This window comes from Cuculus canorus, chromosome 6, assembly GCF_017976375.1.
Source record: "Cuculus canorus isolate bCucCan1 chromosome 6, bCucCan1.pri, whole genome shotgun sequence".
NCBI classification, from domain to species: domain Eukaryota; kingdom Metazoa; phylum Chordata; class Aves; order Cuculiformes; family Cuculidae; genus Cuculus; species Cuculus canorus.
Window position 1 is genome coordinate 2,695,290 of NC_071406.1, and position 26,703 is coordinate 2,721,992.

A 26,703-nucleotide genomic window follows, 5' to 3' on the forward strand; every position below is an offset into this window, starting at 1 on the left:
AGAAATCTTTTTTTCTCCTAAGTCTGAAATATTATGTTATCCATCTGAATCTCACATAGAAAGGGAAGGAGGTACTGATGGGTGAAAAGCTGGACATGAGCTGGCAATGAGCGCTCACAGCTTGGAAAGTCAACTGTATCCTGGGCTGCATCCAGAGCAGCAGGACCAGCAGGGAGGGAGAGGATTCTGCTCCTTTGCTCCACTCTGGTGAGACCCCACCTGGAGCCCTGTGTCCAGGTCTGAAATCCTCAACATAAGAAGGAGATAGAACTGTTGGAACGGGTCCAGAGGAGGCCATGAAAGATGATCCGAGGGCTGGAGCACCTCTGCTATGAGAACAGGCTGGGAGAGATGGGGGTTTTCAGCCTGGAGAAGAGAAAGCTGCAGAGAAACCTTAGAGCAGCTTCCAGTGCTGAGAGGGGCTCCAGGAAAGCTGGGGAGGGACCTTGATTAGAGAGGGCAGGGATAGGATGAGGGGAACAGTTTTGAGCTGAAAGAGGGGAGATTGAGATGAGATCTTAGTGAGAAATGTTTTCCTGTGAAGGTGAGGAGATTGCCCAAAGCAGTGGTGGCTGCCCTGTCCCTGGAGGTGTTCAAGGCCAGGTTGGACGGGGCTTGGAGCAACTGGATCCAGTGGGAGGTGTGCCTGCTCCTGCAGAAGGGTTAGACTGGATGACCTGTAAAGGTCCCTTCCAACTCAAACCATTCCATGATTCCATGACTCGCCCCATGCAGGTACAGGAACACCAACTGCCCCATAAAAACGGTTTTTCACGGTCACTGCCCCGGTGTTATTGGGAATTCTTAAAGAACCTAAGAAAAAAAAGGAGAAGATAAAACTAAAAGAGGTTGTTGCTTCACAACCCTCTCAGGACTGAAGTTTTTAAAGAGTCAGCACTGAAAGGAAGGTCCAGGACCAGCTTTAACCAGCACTGATTGTTCTAAGATGCTGAGCTTAACTCTCTGCTTCTTTAGTGATGTGACCAACTTCATCACCATCGTGCTCATGCTTCCCATGTTCTCTCCTCCTGTCACCCCTCCATGGCTGGAGGGCGTTCATCTCCCAGGAAAATGATAACCAACGTTATCTCACACACAGATTTCATCACTTCGTATCTCCACAGCGCCTTCTGCACTGTTAAATGCTGTCAGGGCACAGCGAAGCCTGGACTGTGTGCACGAATGCCACAATCTGCCTCAACCCGAAGAGGTGGAGGAAGTTCTAAATACATGTATGCAGCGAAGGAATTTCATTCCCACGCAGCGCTAACCGTGTTGCCATTGAGGAATATTCACCATTGTGCTCTCTTTAAGTAGTTCTTTCCAAGTGATGTTGCTACTAATTAGTACTACTAATTGTCTAATTCATTCATAGAGCACTGGGATGGTGCTTCAACGATCACCTGACACTGGACTCCTAAAGCAGAATTCAGTTTCTGGAATCCTAATTCTATTCTAAGGTTAATAGATGGTTTCCCACTGAGTGTCATATAGAACCACAGAATAGTTGGGATTGGAAGGGATCTTAAAGAGCATCTAGTTCCAAACCCCTGCCATGGGCAGGGACATCCCAGTGGATCAGGTTGCTCAAGGCCAGGTTGGATGGGGCTTGGAGCAACCTGATCCACTGGAAGGCATCCCTGGCCATGGCAGGAGGTTGGAACTGGATGGGCTGCCAGGTCCCTTCCAACCCAAATCGTTCCATGATTCTATGGATGGAAAAGACTAACCTGTAAAACTAGTAACAAGGAATAGAAGTTTATTTTAATCCCCATTTTTGCGCCATCAGCAATAAAAGACTTAGAGGCTGCCATCTATGCAACAAGAGTCACACCGAGAAGTAGATCCAGCACCGTCAGAGCAAAGATCTTCTCTGCCCAAAACGACTGTGGAGACAGGCAGGGACGGTCCCACTATAGAGACAGTTTGAGAATCACAGAATGGTTTGGGTTGGAAGAGGCCTTAAACATCATCCAGTCCCAATCCCCTGCCACGATACGGGAATTTTGAGACAGTAAGGCAATCCAAAAAGCTCAAGAGGTAGAATTTGTCAATATATTTTCTTATTTTCGAGTGTTCTAGAGTAGCACTTTTAAAAAACTTGCTCCATGAAGCTTTTTGGAACTCTAGCAAGATAATTTAACACATTATGCTACCATGGAGCCAAGGTCACTCATACTGACATCATGTTTTGCATGAATTTTTAATATCCTTAGCATTATTTTATTGACATTCATGGAATCATCTCAGGTTAAGCCGAATGGCAATACATCGCCTCGGGTTGTGTTTTAAGAGCTGCGATGCTGAGAGCTTGGCAAGGAGCTCAGGAGCTCAGGTATTTTGTGTTATTCCATCGATACGTTTACATTGGGGGACTGTGACATCAACCGAAAGGTATATTCTGTGATGCACAGGTGCAGCATTTCAGCACATTTATCAACTCTCAAATCAATGTGATTCCTTCCTTCCTTCCTTCCTTCCTTCCTTCCTTCCTTCCTTCCTTCCTTCCTTCCTTCCTTCCTTCCTTCCTTCCTTCCTTCCTTCCTTCCTCCTTTCTTTCTTTCTTCCTTCCTTCCTTCCTTCCTTCCTCCTTTCTTTCTTTCTTTCTTTCTTTCTTTCTTTCTTTCTTTCTTTCTTTCTTTCTTTCTTTCTTTCTTTCTTTCTTTCTTTCTTTCTTTCTTTCTTTCTTTCTTTCTTTCTTTCTTTCTTTCTTTCTTTCTTTCTCTCTCTCCCTCCCCCTTCCCCCCCTTCCCTTCCCTTCCCTTCCCTTCCCTTCCCTTCCCTTCCCTTCCCTTCCCTTCCCTTCCCTTCCCTTCCCTTCCCTTCCCTTCCCTTCCCTTCCCTTCCCTTCCCTTCCCTTCCCTTCCCTTCCCTTCCCTTCCCTTCCCTTCCCTTCCCTTCCCTTCCCTTCCCTTCCCTTCCCTTCCCTTCCCTTCCCTTCCCTTTTCCCACACATGTAACCCCAGTGCAGATTTCCGGGCACACCTGATCTCAAATTCCGTCTTCCCTCTCACTAAGGGAGATTTACAAGAGACCAGGAAGATTTCTTGTACTGTTAACTGTTTGATTTCCAGCTTCCTCGCACAGGGTTCATCTTCTCTTTCCAACACAGTGACTGTGTGTCTGGGAGCTGCCGCCTCAATTTATGGTAGAGACTGAACGATCTGCACTCCTGCCCAACCGCAAACCGAAGTGACCAAGAAAGAGGTGAGAAACGAAAGGAGGAAAGCGGAGGGAAGAGAAGGAAAGGAGGAAAGAGGAGGAAAGAGAAGGGAAGTAGGAAAGAGGAGGAAAGGAAGACAGAGGAGAACAGAGGAGAAGAGAGGAGAAGAGTGGAGAGGAGGAAAGGAGAAAAGAGGAGAAGAGGAAAGGAGGAAAGAGGAGGAAAAAGAGCAGGAGAGGAGAAAAGAGGAGGAAAGAGGAGTAGAGAGGAGGAAATGACAAAAGAGAAGGAAAGGAAAATACGTGAACTTATGAAAGGGCTGCAGTTACCGTATTCAGATCTGGACATATTCTGGCCATGGGAAGGACTAGCTTTTGCCATTCAACCCCAGACGCCTGCTGCACCCAAGCTCATCTCGGCAGACAAATCCTGGTCTTGAGACTGAGCTGTAACCATGGGATACAAGGGCTCCCTCCACTCTCCCGTCCCTCCATCCCTGCTCTCCCCAAGGAAGGACGATGTTTCCCAGCAGTTCCACACACCTTGGAGCACTCGGAGCGCCAAGGGACTGCACGAAGGACACACGATCCGCTCCTTCCGTGTCTGTGCAACCTCAGCCGCACGATGCTGTTGAGCAGGGGCTTTTTTTGCTTTCTAATTATCATCCATTCACTGAATTGCCTCTTGGTTAATAAAGTAGTTATTATATTTCTGGGTTTAATAAAGCGCCAGGAATACAACATTACTCCGTGTGCAGTTTTTCTTTTTCAGAAGGGACGAAAAGGACCAGGCAGTGGATTTATTTTTTGGCATCTTTCAGGTTGATGCTAAACATATTCTGCCTCTTTTTTTTCTTTTTTTTTTTTGTGCAAAAGGTGACGCTGCTGTTCACGCGCGGTGACCAGGTACCAGAGAGCTTCCTGGACTATTAATTGGATTTCCAGAGAACCACGGTAAATGTAAATAGTTGGACAAAATGAAAAAGCAGGATGAAATTATGAAAGGAAGAAGAACTGAGAGCAGAATCGCAGAATGGTTTGGGTTGGAAGGTTCCTCAAAGCCCATCCATTCCCACCCCCTGCCATGGGCAGGGACACCTCCCACTGGATCAGGGGCTCCATCCAACCTGGCCTGGAACCCCTCCAGGGATGGGGCAGCCCCCACTGCTCTGGGCACCCTGGGCCAGGGCCTCCCCACCTGAACAGCAAAACATTTCTCCCCAAGATCTCGTCTCAGTCTCCCCTCTTGCAGCTGAAAACCATACCCCCTCATCCCATCCCTGCACTCCCTGATCCAGAGCCCCTCCCCAGCTTTCCTTTCAGCACTGGAAGCTGCTCTAAGGTCTCCCTGGAGCCTTCACTTCTCGAAGCTGAACAGCCCCAACCTTGTACAGGTTTTTCTCATACAAGAGGTGCTCCAGCCCTGGGATCATCTCTGTAGCCTACTCTGGACCTGCTCCAACAGCTCCATGTCCTTCCTGTGCTGAGGACTCCGGAACCGAACAAAGGGCTCCAGGTGAGGTCTCATGAGAGTGGAGTAGAGTGGGAGAATCCCCTCCCTCCCTGCTGGTCAGCATTCAGTTACTATCAAAAGCCTCAGTATAATCTGGAACTTGAAGCACTGAGAACAACTGCCCAATGCCATACAAGCATCCAGCACCGAAGCAGTAGCTGTCCATGTCCTACCATCAAACGTTCTACTCATAACCACACCAGCAAAATGTCCAAACAGGACTTCACACAGAATGGAACCCACCTCCTTGCACATCACAGAATCATAGAATGGTTTGGGTTGGAAGAGACCTCAAAGCCTACCCAGTGCCACCCCCTGCCATGGGCAGGGACACCTCCCACGGGATCAGGGGCTCCAAGCCCCATCCAACCTGGCCTGGAAACCCCCCAGGGATGGGGCAGCCACCACGAGTCAGGAGGATATTTTTTTTTGGCACCACTCTGGATCAGAGTAAATGAAGAGAGTAAATCAACAGACATGTAGGAAAGCCTCCCTCCGCATCCTGAATCTCTAAAGCCATTTTTGGACTTGAACACATGAATCACTGAAACAACAACAGATGAAGAAACAGTTTGATTCCCGAAAAGGACTGGCCAAAGGCCTTAAATCTCGTACTCCTGTCAAAATACATCCAAAGATATCATATGTGAAATCTATTGAAAGCTGATTGTTAAAAGATGAAATCAACCCAGCTGGGCAGACGGCCCCACCACTCCTTATCACGTAGTTATGAAATGTCAGAGGTAAAAGGCTCTAGAGATCACCAGAATTTGCATTTGAAACTACATTAAGATCACGGAGTTGAGGGTGAAGCAAGTGAAAATTAGATAAAATGTGATTTCTTCAAAGGCTGCTGTGAAGATGCAGCACGTTTTTAGCTATTTTAGGATATTTTCTTTAGAAGCACAGATTAAGTTTGGGTTTTTATCATACTCTTCTGCTTCCAAGCCTTGAAAATATTAATTGAGCGTCCTCTGCTTTGAGCTTTCACAAATATCTCTGTATTTTGTTTCGGGAACATGGTGGACAAGGGAAAACCCAGGGCACGCTATGTCCAAGGGACAAGTGGAAGAAGCAGCACGTGAAGAAAGGCAAGAGGAATCAACCTGAAAACCTGCACAGGATAACATTTCTTCCTAAGATCTCATCTCCATCTCCCTTCTTCCAGCTCAAAATCATTCCTCCTTATCCTGTTACTGTACCCCCGCATAAATTAGAGCAAAAGAATCATGGAAATGGACAGAGACAGTGTCAGCATTCAGAGAATGTTCCTTGATGTCACCAACGAGCAGTTTTTAGATGGGACAAAATACAGGATGAGTTCAAGGACAGATAAGAAACATTTCACTGATATGGAATCTGTACCCTAGAGCTCACCTTATCAAACATGCTGCACAAATATCTGAACCAGATATTTTCCTATAAATATTTATCTGACAAATCCAGAAGAATGGCTGGGTACCCCAGATGAGATGCTCATCCAAACCATAGGCACGAAACACACGTCAATCAATACTTCAGGAACATGGTTGAAATGCTTGTTCAGTTCTGCCAGCAATTCCCACGGAAACAGGGCCTGGCTCAGACTTCAGGAATTGCATAGAACCACGGACTGTATCCTCACATCCGTCTGCTCTAAAATCACCTCTTTATCATCACTAAATGACCACATTTGCTTCAATGCAAAAACATAGTTCAATCCTGTGTTTATGTCTCCTAAGTTTCCATGTCTACCTAAACCTGCTGGCAACGTGCGCTCAGTCCAGAAACCAACCTTGTCCTGGGCTGCATCCATGGGACCAGCAGGGAGGGAGGGGATTCTGCCCCTCTGCTCTCCTCTGGTGACACCCACATGGAGCCCTGTGTCCAGTTCTGGAATCCCCAACATAAGAAGGATATGGAACTGTTGGAATGGGTCCAGAGGAGGCCACACAGATGATCTGAGGGCTGGAGCACCTTTGCTATTAGGACAGGCTGAAAGAGTTTGGGTTCTTGTGCTTGGAGAGGAGAAGGCACCAGGGAGACCTCAGAGCAGCTTCCAGTGCTGAAAGGGGCTCCAGGAAAGCTGAGGAGATGAGTCTGTTATCACCTCCAGACTTCAACACAAGATCAGGAAGCTTTAATCCAGGTTTGGTGGAAAGTGATAGTTTGCGCGCTGAAGTAAGTCAGGAAACAGCCACTGTGGTCTCTTCTGCCTTCTGGGTTTCTCAATTCCTTTACTCTTCTTTAGATGCTCAGGAAAAAAGCCCTGTCTTGGGCAGGAGAGGAAAATAAGCAGAGTAGACAGATCATAGTATGACGGAATGGTTTGGGTTGGAAGGGACCTCAAAGCCCATCCAGTCCCACCCCTGCCATGGGCAGGGACACCTCCCACTGGCTCAGGGGCTCCAAGCCCCATCCAACCTGGCCTGGAACCCCTCCAGGGATGGGGCAGCCACCACTGCTCTGCGCACCCTGGGCCAGTGCAGACAGATAGAGGGAAGACATAACTAAAGAACCTACATCCAATTGAAGGCACTGCTCACACCTCCACCTGAAGACAGTCTTCTACAACAAGTACTTTGAGTTTGTAAGCATTTCATCACTGATCGGCTGCACTTTGCTCTTTTGCACAATATTTAGATGTAACTTTGTGCACAAGGCATGAGTTCCCAGAACTGGGCAGTGATGAGAAATGCAGCTTGTCTCTCTTCACTCCCTCCCCAGATGAGCACCAGCTGAAGCAGTGCGTGGTCTGCATCTCTGGACCTTGGCGCCCCAGTCTCATCAGCTTCTTCCATACCCTTCCGTGCAGCTGGGCCGGGTCGTTTGTAATCATAAACCATCTTTCACTGCTTCAGATGGGATTTCAGCTTCGCAGTCCTGTAGCCCAAATCAAAACTATTCAGGAAGAAAGTATCATTTTATATATTTAGATGGGGCAGTTGTGATAATCTAATCTGAGGGCATCAAAATGCAGTTGGAAACATCTGTGTCAAATGAGTGACTTCTCCTCTCACATGAGAGAGGATTTCAAACCCGCATGTCTTAGAGCTGAATGACACACACAGTTGCAACAGTGGACATCTAACTTATTTTCCTTCAGTTAAACCTGGAAATGAGAAGCTTTTTGGTAAAACATACCAGTAGGTCATCCTAGAACACGGGAAGATCTTTCTTATGCCCCAGAAGAACAAAACCAGCCATCATTTCCCCAAGATCTTTTGTGCCACTCAACCAAAAAGTCAATATTCTGCTCACAGTGTGAACATAAAGCTCATTTTTTAAAGGAAAGGGACTAAAAAATACGTGTGTTGAGGCTGGTGCTGCCGTTATCCTACACAGGCAGGGAAGAGGTGATTTTGTGTTGTGGTTTGATCTAAAGCACAATCAGTTTCTGCCTTTAGCTGGGTCTTGTCTAAGTAACTTCATTTTCTGACAGTTCACTGCATGTTTTTCAGACACTGTTCCCGTCTAGAACTGATCACACGGGGCACTGAGATGCAGAAAGGCCAGTGCTTGTGCTTATTCCTCTAGGAACCAAGGTGATCCTCGAGCTGGTGGAGCCATAAGGGAAAGAGGTGAGAAAGGTCGCCCTGCAAGGGAGGGTGACAGGAGAGGTGACCCCAACCGGACCAGCAGAGGATTCCACACTTGGGATAAAACTGAGGGATCATGATGGTCTCACTCTCTTCTTCAGTGGCTGGAGTCCAGTGAGGACCTTGTCTGTCTGTTTGCCCCAGTCTTGGATCCGTGCGTTCCTGAATCCAGTTCCCAGCTCCCCCCCAGCCTCAGACCCTTCCCTTCGCGTCTGTTCTGCAGCATCTGTGGGGATGCAGTCAGTGAGGGGTGAGGGTGTGATTTCATATATTTGTATATATTTTATTCCTTTCTTCTTCCTCTCCTCCTCCTTCTTTCTCCTTCTCCTTCTCCTTCTCCTTCTCCTTCTCCTTCTCCTTCTCCTTCTCCTTCTCCTTCTCCTTCTCCTTCTCCTTCTTTCATTAAAGCTGTAGTTTTAGTTTCCAACCCGTAAGTCTTTTCCTCTCATTTCCCTTTCCCCAAGGGTTGGGGGGAGGAAGGGAACTGGGAGCCCAACTGCTTGGTTTTAGCTGCCAAAATTGGCCAGGCTGGGGCTAACCCATGACAATTTGTTTTGTCATCTGAAAAAGCATTCCTATTTTTAGAGATCTGAAATGCGTTTCAAATTTTAAACCATCAACAAAATCCAATTTTAGAAAAATCACTACAATCCTCAGTTTCCCGTATGCACTACTTCGTCATAATGACTCCCACCGAATAGATATTAGAAAGAATCCTTTTCAGTATGCAGTGAACAGTCAAAACCAATGGTATTATGGAAACACGTTTCGTAGTAACCACTGAATTTTATACCATGATGCTGAGGGAGGTGCCTGGCTCGGTTTTCACTCTTCTCAACGCGAAAGGACACTGTAAGCCAGCTGGGTTTCGCAGCACGTCAGGTATGCAGATAAGGTATCAGGGTTATCCACAGCCTTAATATTATTACAGATGGCAAAATCAGCTTAATATAAGCAATGTGGCACATTTTAAGTAACATCACCTACATCAGTGACTTGCTACACTAGAAGATACATATTTTGCAGTTTTATAATCATAGAATCATAGAATAGTTTGGGTTGGAAGGGACTTTAAAGATCATCCGGTTCCACCCCCTGCCATGGGCAGGGACACCTCCCACTGGCTCAGGCTGCCCAAGGCCCATCCAACCTGGCCTGGAACATCTCCAGGGATGTAAATGAATTTACGATGTCTTTTAAAATAGCCTTTTGAGGAAACAACAGTGCTTGTCTCTAGCATCAGCGCCTCCATATAATTCCTTTCCAAGAATCGCAACCAATAACTATTGCCTTCAACAAGGCATGTGTATAAATTGCTGCTGAGGTAAATTACAGACAGTTCGCTATGACTTTTACACTTTAAAGGAATGACAGAAAAGAGAATGACATTTGAGTAAAATGATGTACTGATCTTTCTTCTGTACAGAAGAAATAGTACATTGGTATCATTTAAGATAATGCTGAATTCACCACAGTTTCCATGTAGCAGCAGTTACCTCATCTTCATAGAATCATAGAATGCTTTGGGTTGGAGGGGATCTCACAGCCCATCCAGTGCCATCCCTGCCATGGGCAGGGACACCTCCCACTGGACCAGGGGCTCCAAGCCCCATCCAACCTGGCCTGGAACCCCTCCAGGGATGGGGCAGCCCCCACTGCTCTGGGCACCCTGGGCCAGGGCCTCCCCACCCTCAGTGTGAAGAATTTCTTCCTAATGTCTAAGCTAAACCTTTCCCCTTCCAATTTAAAGCCATTTCCCCTCATCCTATCACTCCACGCCCTTGGGAAATGTCCCTCCCCAGCTTTCTTGTAGACCCCCTTGGGGTACTGGAAGGATTCTTCTGCAAGTCATCAGAAATACTGACATTAAACTTCAATCAGGTAAAGTGTTCTTACTTTCTCCAGCTGTAAAATTTCAAACTATATGCAGGGTACCTGATAACTTTACCAAGATCTCTTAATTATGAATATTTGGGGATTACAAGTCCATAGAGGTGCCAGAAGCTGGCATGCGAGTGATGACCAAGTGCTCACTTTCTTTCCTAAAAACTTTAAGGTCTTTACTTCCGAGTTGTTCTTCACTAATGGCAGAGTTGGTGTATGGGAACATACCATGTATTTATCCACTCTGGAAGATATCACGCTCTTCCACACCTACTGAATGCAAACGCCAAGGACTTTGACTTATGCCAACATGTGTTGAATTTCTTTTCAGTCTATACCATACTATTTCTTCTTCAAGAGATGAAATCACATAAAATAACATCTGAAGCATATGTGTCTCACAGCATATATTGAATTCGATGCTATGAGAACAGAACATAAACTGAAAGCTACTCCATGAGAGCTTCATTCAACACAGAGTATCTCCCAGTCAGAACACCTACACGTCAGACTATTCCAGGCTGCCACGATGCCGACTGTCAACTGTTCATTTGCCTAGAGAAACCACCTCATGAAAATGTCACTTGAAACATTTAAACTACACTTGAGATATAAAGAAAATTAAAGAAAAAAGAGATCTATACCTCAACCAGCATAAATGTCCACACTGGAAAACGTATAAAGCTTCCAAGCACAAACTTGGTACAGTTTTTCCTCTTTTGCCTTTTATTAAGGGACACCTATGGCCAAGTTTCCTTTCCTGATTCCTTTGTCAGGACAGCAACTACATCAGAATTTTGTTGTGGTTCTCTCTTCTCACAAACTCCTATCAAATTGCACACAAGATTCAACAAGAAACATTTCCATTTATGTTAAGAGTATAAAAATAGAAGCATTTGTTTTTCTAACATCTGAACAACACGCATCTCAATGACTTGACAGTTCCTTCGGACAATCCATGCTGGATCTAAGACTAAGCAGTCTTGGTTCCTGTATTAAGAGCTCAATGGACAGATGGGAGCAGGTTTTCACTTTTCATGGTGAAAAGATGAGAAAGATGAAAAAGATGAGAGGTTTTCACTTTTCATGGTATTTTTCCACACACAAGGTTTGGTTTACCCATCCTTTGTTGAAGCTCAAGTAGTTTTGCCCCCACTCTTAGAATGGTACCCAAGGCCTTTCATACACTGAGGATAAACACCAAAAGAAATGTAATGAATCGTTTGATGTGATGGGAACTCAGTCTAGAAGCCTAAGTTAAAGCGAACTGTGCCAGCTACTGAATCTTCTTGGTGACCAAGTCTTATCTTCATTAATAGTTTCCAGGGATGGGGTAAAAATCAGAAATAACCCCCCATTTCAAATGACAGCCCTGGCCCATCACCACAGATTTGCAGACGAAGAGGGGCTCTTCTCTTTAGAAACTTTGTTTGAGCTCGAGTTTAAAAGCACCCTGATTTTCATTTCAAAGCATTTCACTGAACCGTGATCCTTCTAGGAAGAGATCAAGATATCTGAGACTCCCTGAACTGTACTGGTAGAAGCTGACTGGGGCAGGGATGTCCATTCAGCAAAGATGCTGATAGAGGCCAGTTAGGAATCTGAAAAATGACAACTCCTTGTTTAAAGATAAACCAAAAAAAGCAAGAATTAGTTTAACTTCAAAGCTCTTCTTGATCACTCGTGGCTACACTGATAAACTGCAGCTCCTGGTGGTCCAAAGCCAGACTGGATGTGGAGAAATAGTGAGGATCCAAGCTGAACATGCCAACTTTAAACCAGGGCTGTCTGCAAAGCCACGGGCATGCCGAGAGTTCATCCCTTCCCACCGGGGCCTTTAGAGGACACAATTCTTGCTTCACGGGAGATGATGCAAAGATCCGAACACAGAATCAAGGGAAGTGCCCACGCCCTCTCCCTCCACATTAGAACGAGGACAGAAATGAGGAGAAAGGCCAACTCGGCCTTGCTCTGGTGATGCTTGGACCTGGAAGAACCACCCGCTGGGCTGAACCCCCAGCACCAGTCACCCAAACCAAGCCCTGGCTGATGAACCACAGCACAGACTCCTCTCTTCTTTTTCCATTTTGACTGTCCTTAACCATTTTGATAGATTCTCATCACGACAGTGAGTCTCCAAGGACATGAATTCATAGTGAGGGGAAAACACAACAAAAGAAAAGAGCAAAATGGAAGAAAACCACCTCTACAACCTTTCAAGCCATCTTTCTGTAACAAAAAACAAAGTCTCCCTAGGTTTTCATGAACAGCTAAGTTTTACATTTGCTACCCCTGAGTTTCTTTTCAGAGCAGTAGTTTTTCAGATAGAATTATAAAAGCAAAAATCCAAGACCTGAATCTGGTTTGGTGTTATAACAGCAGAGAATAATTCCCTTTATCTTAGATATCATGTTATAACTACAACCTTCCTTTAAATATGTTGTGTAATTAACAACTAATGGCAGTAGCTCTTCTCTGTTCTTTGACACCCATGGCTCTTTAGGGAAAACCAGAGAAGATGTAGCTTTTACTTCATAAAAATTTCTTAATGTATCACAGGAAAACATAAAGATGGAGATCTGTTAAACTTGCTAAAATCACAGCGTGAGGTAAGACAGAACTCTCAGACTTGCTGGAGAAATCCAGGTTACTGTGATCATGTGAAGCCAACCCTCAGGCGACTCATTCAGAAGCGGTGGGCACGCATGCCTCACTTCACTAAGAAATATTACATATTCGAAAAGATGAATTTTAACAGTTTTGCTGTGATGTTATTAATTTTAAAGAGAGATGCACTGCAGTATTGGAAATTTTTGCATTATTTAAATATTTTAACTTCGAAATTACAATCAAACGACCAAACTTGATTAACTTGGCAACAATAAAAAAGAGTCAGGAATATTTACTTTTGTTCAGGGTGCTCACTGTTCTCGTTTTCCAAAATCACAGAAACATATCATCATTTCGCTGGAAAAGACCTTTGAGATCATCAAGTCCAACTGTTCCTGTCCACTACTAAACCAGATCCCTGAGCACCTCATCTACCCGTCTTTTAAACACCTCCAGGGTTGGTGACTCCACCACCTTCCTGGGCAGCCTCTGCCAGTGCCTGAGAACCCTTTCTGCGAAGAAATCTCTCCTGATATTCAACCTGAACCTGTCCTGCTGCAACTCTGAGGCCATTTCCTCTCGTGCTATTGCCTGTCACTTGCGAGAAGAGCCCAGCACCCACCTCACCACAACCTCCTTTCTGGGAGCTGCAGAGAGTGATGAGGTGTCCCCTCAGCCTCCTCTCCTCCAGGCTAAACAATCCGAGCTCCCAGCCTCTCATAACCCTTGTTCTCCAGACCCTCCCGCAGCTCCGTCTCCTTCTCCAAACACCCTCCAGCCCCTCAATGTCCTTCTTGGAGTGAGGGAGACAAAACTGAACCCAGGATTCAAGGTGCAGCCTCACTGGCGCTGAGTCCAGGGGGACGATCCCTTCCCTGCTCCTGTGGCCACCTCCTTGGCTGATCCAAGTCAGGATGCTGTTGGCCTTCTTGGCCACTTGTGCCACTGCTGGCCCACAGAAAGCCCTTGTTGCTTTCAGTTTTTATCTGCAATACCTGCAGATAAAGTCTCAAAACTCAGCTCAGCAACATTATAGAATATAGAGGATGATCCAAGAGCTGGAGCACCTCTGCTATGAGGACAGGCTGAGAGTGTTGAGGTTCTTCAGCCTGGAGAAGAGAAGGCAGTGGGGAAACCTTAGAGCAGCTTCCAGTAATGAGAGGGGCTCCAGGAAAGCTGGGGAGCGGCTCTGGATCAGGGCGGGCAGCGACAGGACAAAGGGAATGGTTTTCAGCTGCAAGAGGGGAGATTGAGATGAGATCTTGGGAAAAGGTGTTTTGCTGTTCAGGTGGGGAGGCCCTGGCCCAGGGTGCCCAGAGCAGTGGGGGCTGCCCCATCCCTGGAGGGGTTCCAGGCCAGGTTGGATGGGGCTTGGAGCCCCTGAGCCAGTGGGAGGTGTTCCTACCCATGGCAGGGGTGGCACTGGATGATCTCAAAGGTCTTTTCCAACCAAAGGGTTCTATGATTCTATGATAAATCTGGAGCCAGAATGGAACTATAATTCCAGAGAGTATGTGTAATGAGGGAAGACCTGTACTGTGAGAGAATGGATAATGAACTGGAATAGAAATGGGCTGACATTGGAAATTACTTGGATGAGAGAGAATGAAAACAGAGACGCAGGGCACAGGACATATGAGGAACTAGGAAAAGTGAGAACAGCTGAAAGTGAAACTGAGACCAAGAAAAATGAAATAATGACTTCCAAAAAGATGTCTCAGACAACAACCTTTTAAATTTCTTTGCTTTTTGTGGAGTATCATATTTCTGGCTTGGAAGACTCTTTGTCTATCACAGGGGCATTGGAACTGGATGATCTTTAAGATCTCTTCCAACCCAAACTATTCTATGATTCTACGATTCTGTCATTCATGGAGTGAGTATCCCAGGTCTAGAACTGCTGTAAGAAGTGAGCAAACTCCAGCCAGAAGCTGCCAGAACTGAATATGCTCCTGCAAACTAACCTGCGCTTCAGAGACTGGGTTTTCATAGACTCATGGAATGGTTTGGGTTGGCAGGGACCTTAAAGCCCACCCAGTTCCAACCCCCTGCCGTGGGCAGGAACACCTCCCACTGGATCAGGCTGCTCAAGGTCCCATTGTTCTGCCAGAACCTCTTAGAGAAAACCTGTTGCTAAAAGGTATAGTAAAGCATAAAGGCAAATTCTTAATTCTACCTGCAGAGCAAGGTCTGAAAATTCTACAACACAGGAGATCTGGAACCACACACTGAACAAATAAACCCAGTAGATGGCTGCACACTGATTAAATGACATCTTTTTAATGCAAGGATTTCCTTCTATGGAGAAAAATCGCATGTTATCATGTAATTAGAGCCTGCATGATAATGCCCAAGGTACAAGTGGGTGAACTAAGGTCACCAAGGTTTTGTAGTATTAGAGTGCCAGCACAGTAATGCGTATTAAATACAAAAAGCTCTTGCGTTTAAAAATAGATCAAATGGAACAGAAACAGTGTCTGCACATACCTAGACAGCTGGGAACAACTGAGTAGCAGTAGACAAGAACAGAGCGAAAGACAAGCTGAGAGGCCTCAGAGTGCTGAATGGTTTTATGGGTCTGATTTAGTAGTGGACAGGTATGGTTGGGCTGGATGATTTCAAAGGTCTTTCCCACCCAAGTGATTCTACAATTCTGGAGCAGCATTCTGGAGTTTATCCATGTGTGCATGTTAAAACTTGAAGGGAATAACCCATAAAATAGTAACTTTACAGAAGGAAATACTTATTCTGCCCCAAGTTTTCACATACAAAAATGTTTCTTTTTACCCTAAATGCAAACTTTGATGAAAGTTCATAGAATCACAGAATCATACAATGGTTTGGGTTGGAAGGGGCCTCAAAGATCACCCAGTCCCACCCCCTGCCATGGGCAGGGACACCTCCCACTGGCTCAGGGACTCCAAGCCCCATCCAACCTGGCCTGGAACCCCTCCAGGGATGGGGCAGCCCCCACTGCTCTGGGCACCCTGGGCCAGGGCCTCGCCAGACTCATGGTGAAGAACTTCCTCCTCATGTCTAGTCTACATCTTCCCCCTTCCATAATAAATCCATTCCTCCTTGTCCTATCCGTACAGGCCCTTAGAAAAATATCCTCCCCAGCTTTCCGGGAGCCCCTTCAGGTACTGGAAGGCCACTATTAGGTCTCCCAGGAGACCTTATAATTGCTTCAAAATACTTGTTTTTCCTTGACCAAATGTTGTAGCTTCCCATTGGAGAACAAACAAAACCTCACTCAAAGGTCTGTCCGTAACAGTAACAACAAAACAATCCCCACAGTTGAACCCAACATGGCAGAGGTAAGAACAACCCCTCAGCCCAGCAGGGTTTGTCTCTCGGAGGACAAAGCTCTTCAATCTGGGGTGGGAAAGAAAAAGAAAGAAAAAAGGAAAACTGCCTTCATTTCTTTCTTACTTTGAGTTTGGCTCTAACAAACAGCTGCTGTTTGTTTCCCTGGTTTAGGTCACCATAATTCAGTTATGCCGCGCTTTTTAACTCTTTCCCATCTGCTCTGCTCTTACAGCTCCTTAGGGACCTGAAAAAAAATGGAATGATGCAAACCCCAACAGAACGAGGCCTGTATTAGCCCTGATACCTCCACCACTGCCCATGGAACACAGCAATAATCATAAACAACGCGATGTTTAAGAGCCCTCGCAGTTAAACTTGGGCTGAAAAAGACCTCAAACAGTATAAAGAGAAGGAGTTCTTCTCAACAGGGGCACTGCATCCCACCAACACAGTAACTTTCATTCTTCAAAGAAATACCTAATGAGGGCTACGCAAAGCTCAGATCTAAGAACGAAGGAGCTTATTCATGAACCTGCCCATCCTCTTATTCATCAGCATTTTGCATGCTCGGGTTTGGAAAGTCTCAGGGGACGTTGCAGCTTTCAGAAGTTCAAAAATGAAGCCATATCCTCATTTTGGACCAGAGTTCTACAACAAAGAGAGGCCAATATGTAAATTCCTACTGAATCAAGGCGTCCCATTAGGAGTTCAATTATATTCAGAAATTACGTCTTAATTGGTTTGCTCACAGAAGAGCTCTACAGCTAAACCAAAAATCCGCTGCCATATCATCAGCACTAAATTTCTGATATTGCCACACATTAAATTAACAGCAGATAATAAGTGGGAAAATGAGCTCTAGTTCCATAGCAGAAAAAATTCTTCCTGTATTACCTGGAGTGTTTCATATAGGTAGTTTAAAAATACAATAAATCATAGGATGTCCTGAGTTGGAGGGGACCCAGAAGGATCATTGAGTCCAACCACTGTCCCTGCACAGGAAACCCCCAACATTCTCACTGTGGGGCTGAGGCCGTTGGCCAAACGCTTCTGGAATATTGTCAGGTTTGGTGTCCTGACTGCTTCCCTGGGAGCTGTTCCAATGCTCCACCACCCTCTGGGGGAAGAACATTCTCCTAATGTCCAACTTAACCCTCCTCTGGCACACCTTCCTGCCTTGGGTTGTGTCATTGGTCACCAGAGAGAAGAGCTCAGCACCTGTGCCTCCTCCCCTGGTGAGGAGGCTGCAGACTGTTATGAGATATCCCCTCAGCCTCCTCTTCTCCAGGCTGAACAGACCCAGTGACTTCAGCTGCTTCTCACAAGGCTTTCCCTCTAAACCCTTCTCCAACTCCAAGCCCTTCTCTGGACACTCTCCAGTAGCTTGAAATCCTCTTTATCCTGTGGCACCCAAAACTGCACTCAAGTGCTCAAAGTAGGGCTGCACCACTGCAGAGCAGAGCAGGACAATTCCCTCCCTCGACCGAACTGCCATGTTGTGCTGGATGCACCCCAGGATACGGTCGCCCTCTCGCCTGCCAGGGCACTGCTGGCTCACGTTCAACTTGCCGTCGCCCAGAATCCCCCGACCCCTCTCGGCAGGGCTGCTCTCCAGCTTCTCGCTGCCCAGGCTGAGTGGATCCAGGGTTAGCAACGCACAAACAAAGAAATCACAAACAAACCCCCTGGAATATCTAACACTTAGTTTGATCAGAAGTCCATAGATTCATCTCTGAAGTCTCATAGAAAACTCCAAGTTATTGACTACTACCTCACTCCGTGGGCTGCTGGCTACTTCTTTCGCACATAACTTTTGGTATTTCGGTAGTAACCCCCACACCCAACTCCTCTTCAGGTTGTGACATAGAATCATGGAATGGTTTGGGTTGGAAATGACCTTGAAGCCCATCCAGTGCCACCCCCTGCCACGGGCAGGGACACCTCCCACTGGATCAGGGGCTCCAAGCCCCATCCAACCTGGCCTGGAACCCCTCCAGGGATGGGGCAGCCCCCACTGCTCTGGGCACCCTGGGCCAGGATCTCCCCACCCTCACTGCAAAACATTTCTTCCCAAGATCTCATCTCAGTCTCCCGTCTTTCAGCTTAAAAGCATTCCTCCTCCAACAAGTTGGCTCCTTCCACATGGTTTATTTTTCACATCAGTAGGATAAATAAACTTACTGAGAAAAAAGTTAAACTATTGGAAGCACAGTCAGGCTCCTGAATCTCTGCTACTGTTCAGTTTTGGTTATTTTTAAAGACAAAACCTATCTCACTTATAGGCAAACACATAACAGAGATTATTTTACTCACCTTTGCTGCCTGAAGGAAACAGATTTCAAAGATCTTGTCTGGAAATGATATATTCCTCAATAGTTAAGCCTCCAATGACCACCATCGTCAATAAGGAACTGAAGAAAAATACCAAGAGCCGTACATCAGCCAGGTGAACTACGATGAGACCGAGCAGTCCTAACAACTGTATTTATTTATTAAGGCACAAAGGAAAATTGTGCATTTCATACAATGTGTAAATTAATTGGCTGCTGTTAGAAACAAATAGAAACAGGGAATCATAGATTCGTTCAGGCTGGACAAGACCTTTAAGATTATCAAGTCCAACTGTTAACCCAACACTGCCAATTCCAGCAGTAAACCATGTCCCTAGGCACCACATCCACACGGCTCTTGAACCCCTCCAGGGATGGAGACTCCACCAACTGCCCTGGGCTAATCATACTCTTACAGCTCTTGCAGTTGTTCTCAAACCTCTCAGCCTTGGCAAAGGAGTTTGAGCACTGCATCATGGGGAGAAAGTTTCTTCTGGGTTGAACGTCTTGTTTCAGGGAATCTTGGGACCTGTTCATTCTGCTAAATGGCACCCAAGTGCTTTGTTCTTTTTTCTTTGTAGGATTTTCTGATCATCATTCTCACAGCCAGGAGGAGTCACATCTTAATGTGAATTGACCAATGAAACGAAAGTGTTTTCTTTTTCATAGCATGTTATCCTACTCAAAATATCTGGTTCTGGCATCATGTGACACTGATACAAAAGAATCATAGAACCTTAGCATCACAGAATGGTTTGAATTGGAAAGGACCTCAAAGATCACCCAGTCCCACCCCCTGCCCTGGGCAGGGACACCTCCCACTGGCTCAGGGGCTCCAAGCCCCATCCAACCTGGCCTGGAACCCCTCCAGGGATGGGGCAGCCCCCACTGCTCTGGGCACCCTGGCCCAGGGCCTCCCCACCTGAACAGAGAAGAATTTCCTTGTTATGTCTACCCTAAATCTTCCCTTCTCTAAAAAGAGACACAGTTTCTTGGCACTGGGCATGAACGGACACTCATGGATACACAAACCAGACATTTGCTGTCTTAAAGAAAGCCTATATTCCCCTTTCTTTTCTTTAACTTCGCTAGCACCTTGCCTTGAATGTTGTTCCTCTAAATATCCTGGAGTATGAAGAGTTGGTTCTACAAGATTCTGCATCCTAGTCTGGTGCCAGCCCACAAAACATATGTCTCTGCTCAAATGTATGAATCTGTTTTGATTTCTTTCTTCTTTTTTATTTTTTTAAATCTCCTTCTGGACCAGGGACAAAACATTTCTTCTGATACAACTCAACATTCAGCATCTTCTGATATAAGAAACTTTCTAAATTCCAAATATATTTTTGGTAATTTATTCTCGAGCAGCAACTTTGAAGGAGCAAAACTACCTGAACACATGGCAAGAACCACAAAGTAAATGTCCCAAAATCATTGAGGAAAAATAATATATTGGGTTGAGACAATTTTTTTTTATATTCATAGATGCTACTGAACCTGAAACCCACTGGATTTGCTTTTAACCTAAATATTTAATATATAGCTACGTAAAAACATCAATATCTTTTTCCTGAAGTCATCAGCTTTCCATTTGTTCCCACCTTAGAATCACAGAGTCACATGGTTGCAAAAGACCTTTAAGACTGAGTATCCAGGGCTGGATCAATGGTTGGACTTGATGATCTTAAAGGTCTTTTCCAACCAAAACCATTCTGTGACTCTACGATCTCAGATAATTTTCTTCCAGGGAAGGGAACATACGCGAGAGGTACCACCATAGAAACACTCCAAAGCCTTTGCAGCCTCCATCAGCCACTTCCCCCTGGGAGGTATGCATTCGCCTTCCTCAGTTGTGAGGGAAAACCCAACCTTACAGACGTATGAAGATTACTTCACACCAAGACAAACAAAAAACATCACAAGTTTTAGCAACTACACAGGGGTAACTGAAGGTCTTTTCTGAACGGGTTTCAGTGGCGAATGTAAAGGATTTGTGGATTTGAAAAGCACCAAAGGGATCTTTTCTATTCTGGCTTTCTATTCTCACACACGCAAACCCACGTGTACGTCGCACAGTGGGGATCACACGTTATGTGCGCAGTGGAAGAGGAAGAGAGAGACAGGAATACGCACGATCCACCATGAGCCTTCACAGGGTTACGTTCTCCTCTGGTTTTAGAACCCGTGAGATGACTCAACTGAGTGGCAAAGGCTGGAAAAGAATGAGCATGAAAAACCACGTGTTCTTCTTTTAGTGTTCCACAACAGTGCAGCAAAGGCAGCCTCGGTCTTTTGTTAAATTAACAGTTTTAAGAGAGAAATAAATAAACCAGGTCTGACTTGGTTTTGCCAGACCAGCAAGTAAGAGCTACTGAGATCTCATAACAGATGATTGCTCCGATATTGCTCTAAAAAAAAGAATTTTAGCCTGCTTTTAATGTTTTTCACTGTTTCATTAACACCAATATAGATGAACTTTCTAATTAGCATTAGAATAAAAGACATTTTCACTCAAACCACAAAAGCCTCACTAATTCTATCACTAGGAGGCAGGTAAAGGCCACTCTTTGCTGTTCTCAAGCATTCTCCAGCAGCGCTTGGGCTCCTGTTATTAAAGAAACCTCCCCTGTCACCATGCCAAGCAAAGAGGGACTTCGCGACACAGCTCACCACAGACCTCACCGCGGTGGTGTGAGGCTGCTTCCATTTGGGCACTGTTGCTGTGATGTAAACATGCACATAAATCATGGAATGGTTCGGGTTGGAAGGGGCCTCAAAGATCACCCAGTGCCACCCCTGCCATGGGCAGGGACACCTCCCACTGGATCAGGGGCTCCAAGCCCCATCCAACCTGGCCTGGAACCCCTCCAGGGATGGGGCAGCCACCACTGCTCTGGGCACCCTGGGCCAGGGCCTCCCCACCCTCAGCGTGAAGAATTTCTTCCTAACGTCTAACCTAAACTTTCCCCCTTCCAATTTAAAGCCATTCCTCCTTGTCCTATCACTCCAGGCCCTTGGAAAAAGCCCCTCCCCAGCTTTCCCGCAGCCCCTTTCAGAGCTGGAAGTTGCATTAAGGTCTCCTCTGAGCCTTCTCCAGGCTGAACAACCCCAACTCTCTCAGCCTGTCCTCATAGCAGAGGTGCTCCAGCCCTCGGACCATCTGTGTGGCCTCCTCTGGATCTGTTCCAACAGATCCACCTCCTTATGTTGAGGACTCCAGAACTGGACACAGGGCTCCAGGTGGGGTCTCACCAGAGCAGAGCAGAGGGACAGAATCCCCTCCCTTGACCTGCTATTCCCACTGCTCTGGATGCAGCCAGGGACACGGTTGGTTTCTGGGCTGGAAGCACTCATTGCCGGCTCTATCGAGCTTCTCCTCCCCCAGCACCCCAAGCCCTTCTCAGGGCTGCTCTCAGTCATGTTGTCCCCCCGCCTGGATCTAAACCCCGGACTGCATACATATACACCTATAAATGTGCCGTATTAAAGCCTGAACCATACGTGCATATATAAATATTATATTTATAAGCATATATAAAATACAAACCTGGATTTCTCTACACATTAGTTACCTGAGCCTTTATTTTTTACCATAGTCATAGTCTCAGCACTATTAAAGTTCTGAGAAACAAAATAATATCTCTGGAAGAAAAGAAACAGCCCTCAATGAGATACAAACTACATCATAAAGAAATCCCATTTCTCTCCCAAACATGAGAATCTGTAGTTCTTTCCTTTCTGGGTTACTTATTTCGCAGCTCTTTGCTCTGTGAAACTGAGCAGTGCTAACAATCTTGATTACCAAAAGGAAAACTCTCCACGGAGGCTGCCCAACATGCAGCCACCTTCTGGAGCATCACAGGATTCGGGTCTGTGCACCTACAAACATGTCTAGAAACACAGAATCAGGGGATGGTTTGTGTTGGAAGGGAACTCAAAGCCCATCCAGTCCCACCCTGTGCCATGGGCAGGGACACCTCCCACTGGATCAGGTTGCTTCAGGCCCCATCCAACCTGGCCTGGAACACCTCCAGGGAGAAAGGAAGTGTCTAGGCCTACCTAAAGGTGAGAACAAACTCAGAGAATCCCTCTCCAATACTCCTGATCAACATAACCATGAAGAGAGCACTCCTGCACTTCACTGCCTGTCCTGTATTACATTCCACCGCATCCTTCACCAACACGTCAACGCCACACCTGGACTTTTCCTTCCTATTCTCACTTCTTTGATGCTACCTTAACAGCAGAGCACTCTCGTACAGCTTTCTGCGAGCACAGGAGTTATGACTCATCCAACTGAGTCTGCAGAACTCACTTATTTCCCATGTCGGGCGGTCTCTGAGTCAGGCTGCCCAGCCAGCATCCACACCAGCCGCAGCCACAGGAAGACGCACAACACAGGGATGAAATTGTTAGGTTAGAGGAATGAGCAATCAGGAATCTCCGAGTGCTTCCATGGGAACAGGAGGAGGACCCGGAGCAGACCGAAGTGAAGCCAGAGTGGAAACCATAAGTTATCACGAACACCAACAGAAGAACCTTGCCTTGCTATGAGTAGCCCAGATATTAAGATGAGGAATGGGAAGAATCCCTCATTTCTTTAAGTTAAAGAGTGGGAAAATGAGGGAAGAGCAAGCCCAACGCTGCCCTAAGAAAACTCTTAAGCCCAGCAAACTGGGTCACGGAAACAAGCAGGGTTTACTACATCTACATGTTATTGGTAGTGAAGTGACTGCTGCCAACGTAATGGGATTGACCCACATTCTACCCACAGGCTCTTCTGTAGCCGGAGTTACTCAACAGCAGCTCAGTGACCTGTCACACACACCTCACCTTGCCCTGGAGGTGAGGGACCCACAGACTTGAAGAAACTAAAACTGAAGATGAGTTTGATTGTTTTAGAATTTCAATATATGGAAGAAAGCACTTTGCATCTCCACAGTCATTCACCCAAAGACCAAATGCCCCCATACCCAAACACTTCACCTCAAAATGCTCTCTCAAATGGCATTTATCTCCCAAGTCATGCCAAGATGAAAGAGCTTTCAGTTTACCAAACCTGTGTCAGAGCGATTTAGTGACCGTCCCCAACACCTGGTGTCTTGGTGACAGTGGAAACACAACACAAAATTTCTATCAGCTGTAACCTTAATGTTAGAACCCTGCAGAGACAGCTGAAATCCTTCTGAAAATCAGGAGAAATGAATGAAAGGAGCAGGAATCCTACCTAGAGTTTATTTTTGGATTGAAGAAAGAAAACAAGAAAATATTTTTATAACTGTGGACGTATCGCCCTGGTCTACAAGGCGATGTTTTTCCTCGGCTGCTCAGCTGGTTCAGAAGCACTCACCTCCAGTTTGAGGCAGCAGCTCTCACCCTATCAGCATTTTACAGCCACAGGGCAGTCGATGTCTACAGCAAATTGGTAGAGGACTGATGTCATACCAATAAGTTTTCTAAACATACAATTGAGACCAAAGGAACCGCACTAGGAACGGTAGACACAAAGCTTTACCCTCTCAATGGCCATTTCTTATCAATACTTGCATTTAGAACCTGCAGAGATGTTATGGGTTGGATTGGTTTTGGAAAACTGCATATGGACATTTAGGGTCATAAAATAATCGTGGGCCTACGGGAATGCTGGAGAGGGACTCTGGATCAGGGAGTGCAGGCACAGGACAAAGGGAATGGTTTTCAGCTGGAAGAGGGGAGATCGAGATGAGATCTTGGGAAGAAATGTTTTGCTGTGGATCCAGCTGGAGGTGTCCCTGCCCATGGCAGGGGGTGGGACTGGATGGGCTTTGAGGTCCCTTCCAGCCCAAACCATTCCATAATTCTATGAATTAGTGTTCTCGTGCTTTCAAACACTGAACACCAGAAATCACAACACGGCATCAAACACTGAAAAGAGGCCACTCCACAGCAGATAAAACACCGACACCTCCTCAGAGGCTTTCTTTTAAAAAGGAATAAATAGCACAGTGTTGAGCCTCAATTGATTCAAGAAAAATTCTTCTCCTCCAAAATTAAATCAGAAACATTGAAAAGCACAAAAAGCTGCAAATTTAAGAATGCATGAATCTGCGATGATTACTCAGCAGAAGAAAAAAACTGCATCTCTTCAGATATGTCTCGTTTTATTTTCTGTCTTCTTTAAAGAACAGAAAAGGCAATCAAATGCAACAGAAAAATTGTATTAATTGCTTGATCTTGTGATGGTTTCCATTCAACACCATGGCTCCCTTCATTTAGCTGAGCATAATTATTCAGCACAAACTTCTGTAACGCATTTCAAACACCAACAGGCTGGGTGCCACTACTGGGTAGAAAGCTGGGTGCCAACTGATGGAGGACACCAGGACATCCCTACAGCCCGATATCTGATCAGCAGTCACACCTTAACACCAGGTACCAGGCTTGCCAGATGCCCAATACCATCCACCATCGAATCCTGAAGCGATTTGGGTTAGAAGAGACCTCAAAGCCCATCCAGTTCCAAATTTAATAAAAATCACCTTGTGAGATGACTGCATTGCTAACAGAAAGGAATTTATCTCCCTTTTCAGACAGATGCCCGGTCTATGCAGATCCATCCCTTGGAACCAGCAAATCACTCCTAGAAACTTCAGAATACTCCTCAAATGTAATAATGTCATTTTTTTATATAGCAGATTTATTTGAAGTTACGTCTGTATCCCTTTCCTTGCTTAAACGAAAGATGAAATCCCATTTCTTTCCAGTCCCCTGCGCCGTTGTCTTGAAAAGCACATTTTCTATTCACATTATAAAAAGAAAAGTCTTATTCGTTTGCCTTTTTAATTGTTTTTCCATGTAAAATAAGGGAAACCATAATTCAGGATGGACTTTGTTGGGCTTTTATTACCTCATTTCTGCTCCAATATATTTGGCTGTGAGATTAACACCGTTTCTCTGTGACAAATCTACTGTGCCACTTAATCAGCTTCAAGCAATTGTTGCATTGCACTGTTAACAAAGTGGACTCGAGGATCGGGGAGGAGCAGTGGTGCCAGTGCGGCGCTCAACGCCTGCATCCAACCTCCAGACAGCGAGACCAAGTCCCTCTGGGCTGCCTCTGCTTCCCAGAGTGCTGAGGCCACCCTGGCACCCCCAGCCACACAGCCCTGTCCAGACACGTTAAGAACCCAGTGCTCCTCGTTGTTCTGCAGAGAAAACATCACAGAAAGGAACAGAGTCATCGAATGGTTTGGATTGGAAGGGACCTCAGAGCCCATCCAGTGCCACCCCTGCCATGGGCAGGGACACCTCCCACCGGATCAGGGGCTCCAAGCCCCATCCAACCTGGCCTGGAACCCCTCCAGGGATGGGGCAGCCCCCACTGCTCTGGGCAACCTGGGCCAGGGCCTCCCCACCTGAACAGCAAAACATATTTTCCTAACATCTCATCTCACTGTCCCCTCTTTCAGCTGTAAACCGTTCCCCCTCATCCTCTCCTTGCACTCCCTGATCCAGAGCCCCTCCCCAGCTTTCCTGGAGCCCCTTTCAGCACTGGAAGCTGCTCTAAGGTCTCCCCACAGCCTTCTCTTCTCCAGGCTGAACAACCCCAACCTCTCAGCCTGTCCTCACAGCAGAGGTGCTCCAGCCCTGGGATAAACTTTGTGGCCTCCTCTGGACTCACGCCAACAGCTCCATGCCCTCCCTGTGCTGAGGACTGCAGAACTGGACACAGGACTCCAGGTGGGGTCTCACCAAAGAGGAGCAGAGGCTCACAATCCCCTCCCTTGTCCTGCTCTGGATGCAGCCCAGGACACGGTTGGTTTCTGGGCTGCAAGTGCACATTGCTGGCTCATGTTGAGTTTCTCATCCACCAGCACCCTCAAGTCCTTCTCTTCAGGGCTGCTCTCAATCCATTCTCTGCCCAGCCTGTGTTTGTGGTTAGGATTGCCCCAATCCAGGTGCAGGACCTTGCCCATGACCTTGTTGAACTCATGAGGTTCTCACAGCCCCCGGTCCAGCCTGTCCAGCTCCCCCTGGATGCCATCCCTTCCCCCCACTGTGTGAATCATGGCCCAAAGCTTGGTGTTGCTGGCAAACTTGCTGAGGGTACCCTCAATCCCACTGTTCATCATCTGCTACTAAAGGATATAGGTAAATTCTGAACAGCCTTCCAGCTTTGAAGATGCATCTAATGCAGCTTTAAAAATTCTGGCTCCAGCCTGCCATGCCTTCTGCCATTCCTTTATCCATTTTGTCTCAGTTATCTCTTTCCATCTTATCTTCACCAAAGGGAAAAAATAAAACTACCCACAGAAACTGCCTTATCCCTCCCAAGGGT

At 46.2% G+C, this 26,703-nt stretch overlaps 1 protein-coding gene across 9 annotated transcripts in view; it reads right to left on the bottom strand.

The window, feature by feature from the left end:
- Window positions 1-26,703, bottom strand: part of MBD5 (methyl-CpG binding domain protein 5) — a 140,707-nt gene that overhangs the window by 71,248 nt on the left and 42,756 nt on the right. For all 9 annotated transcript variants that reach the window (XR_008450457.1, XM_054070346.1, XM_054070343.1 and 6 more), the window contains exon 2: window positions 18,370-18,467. The gene's annotated coding sequence lies outside the window, so the exon portion shown is untranslated. The remainder of the gene's footprint in view (window positions 1-18,369; window positions 18,468-26,703) is intronic.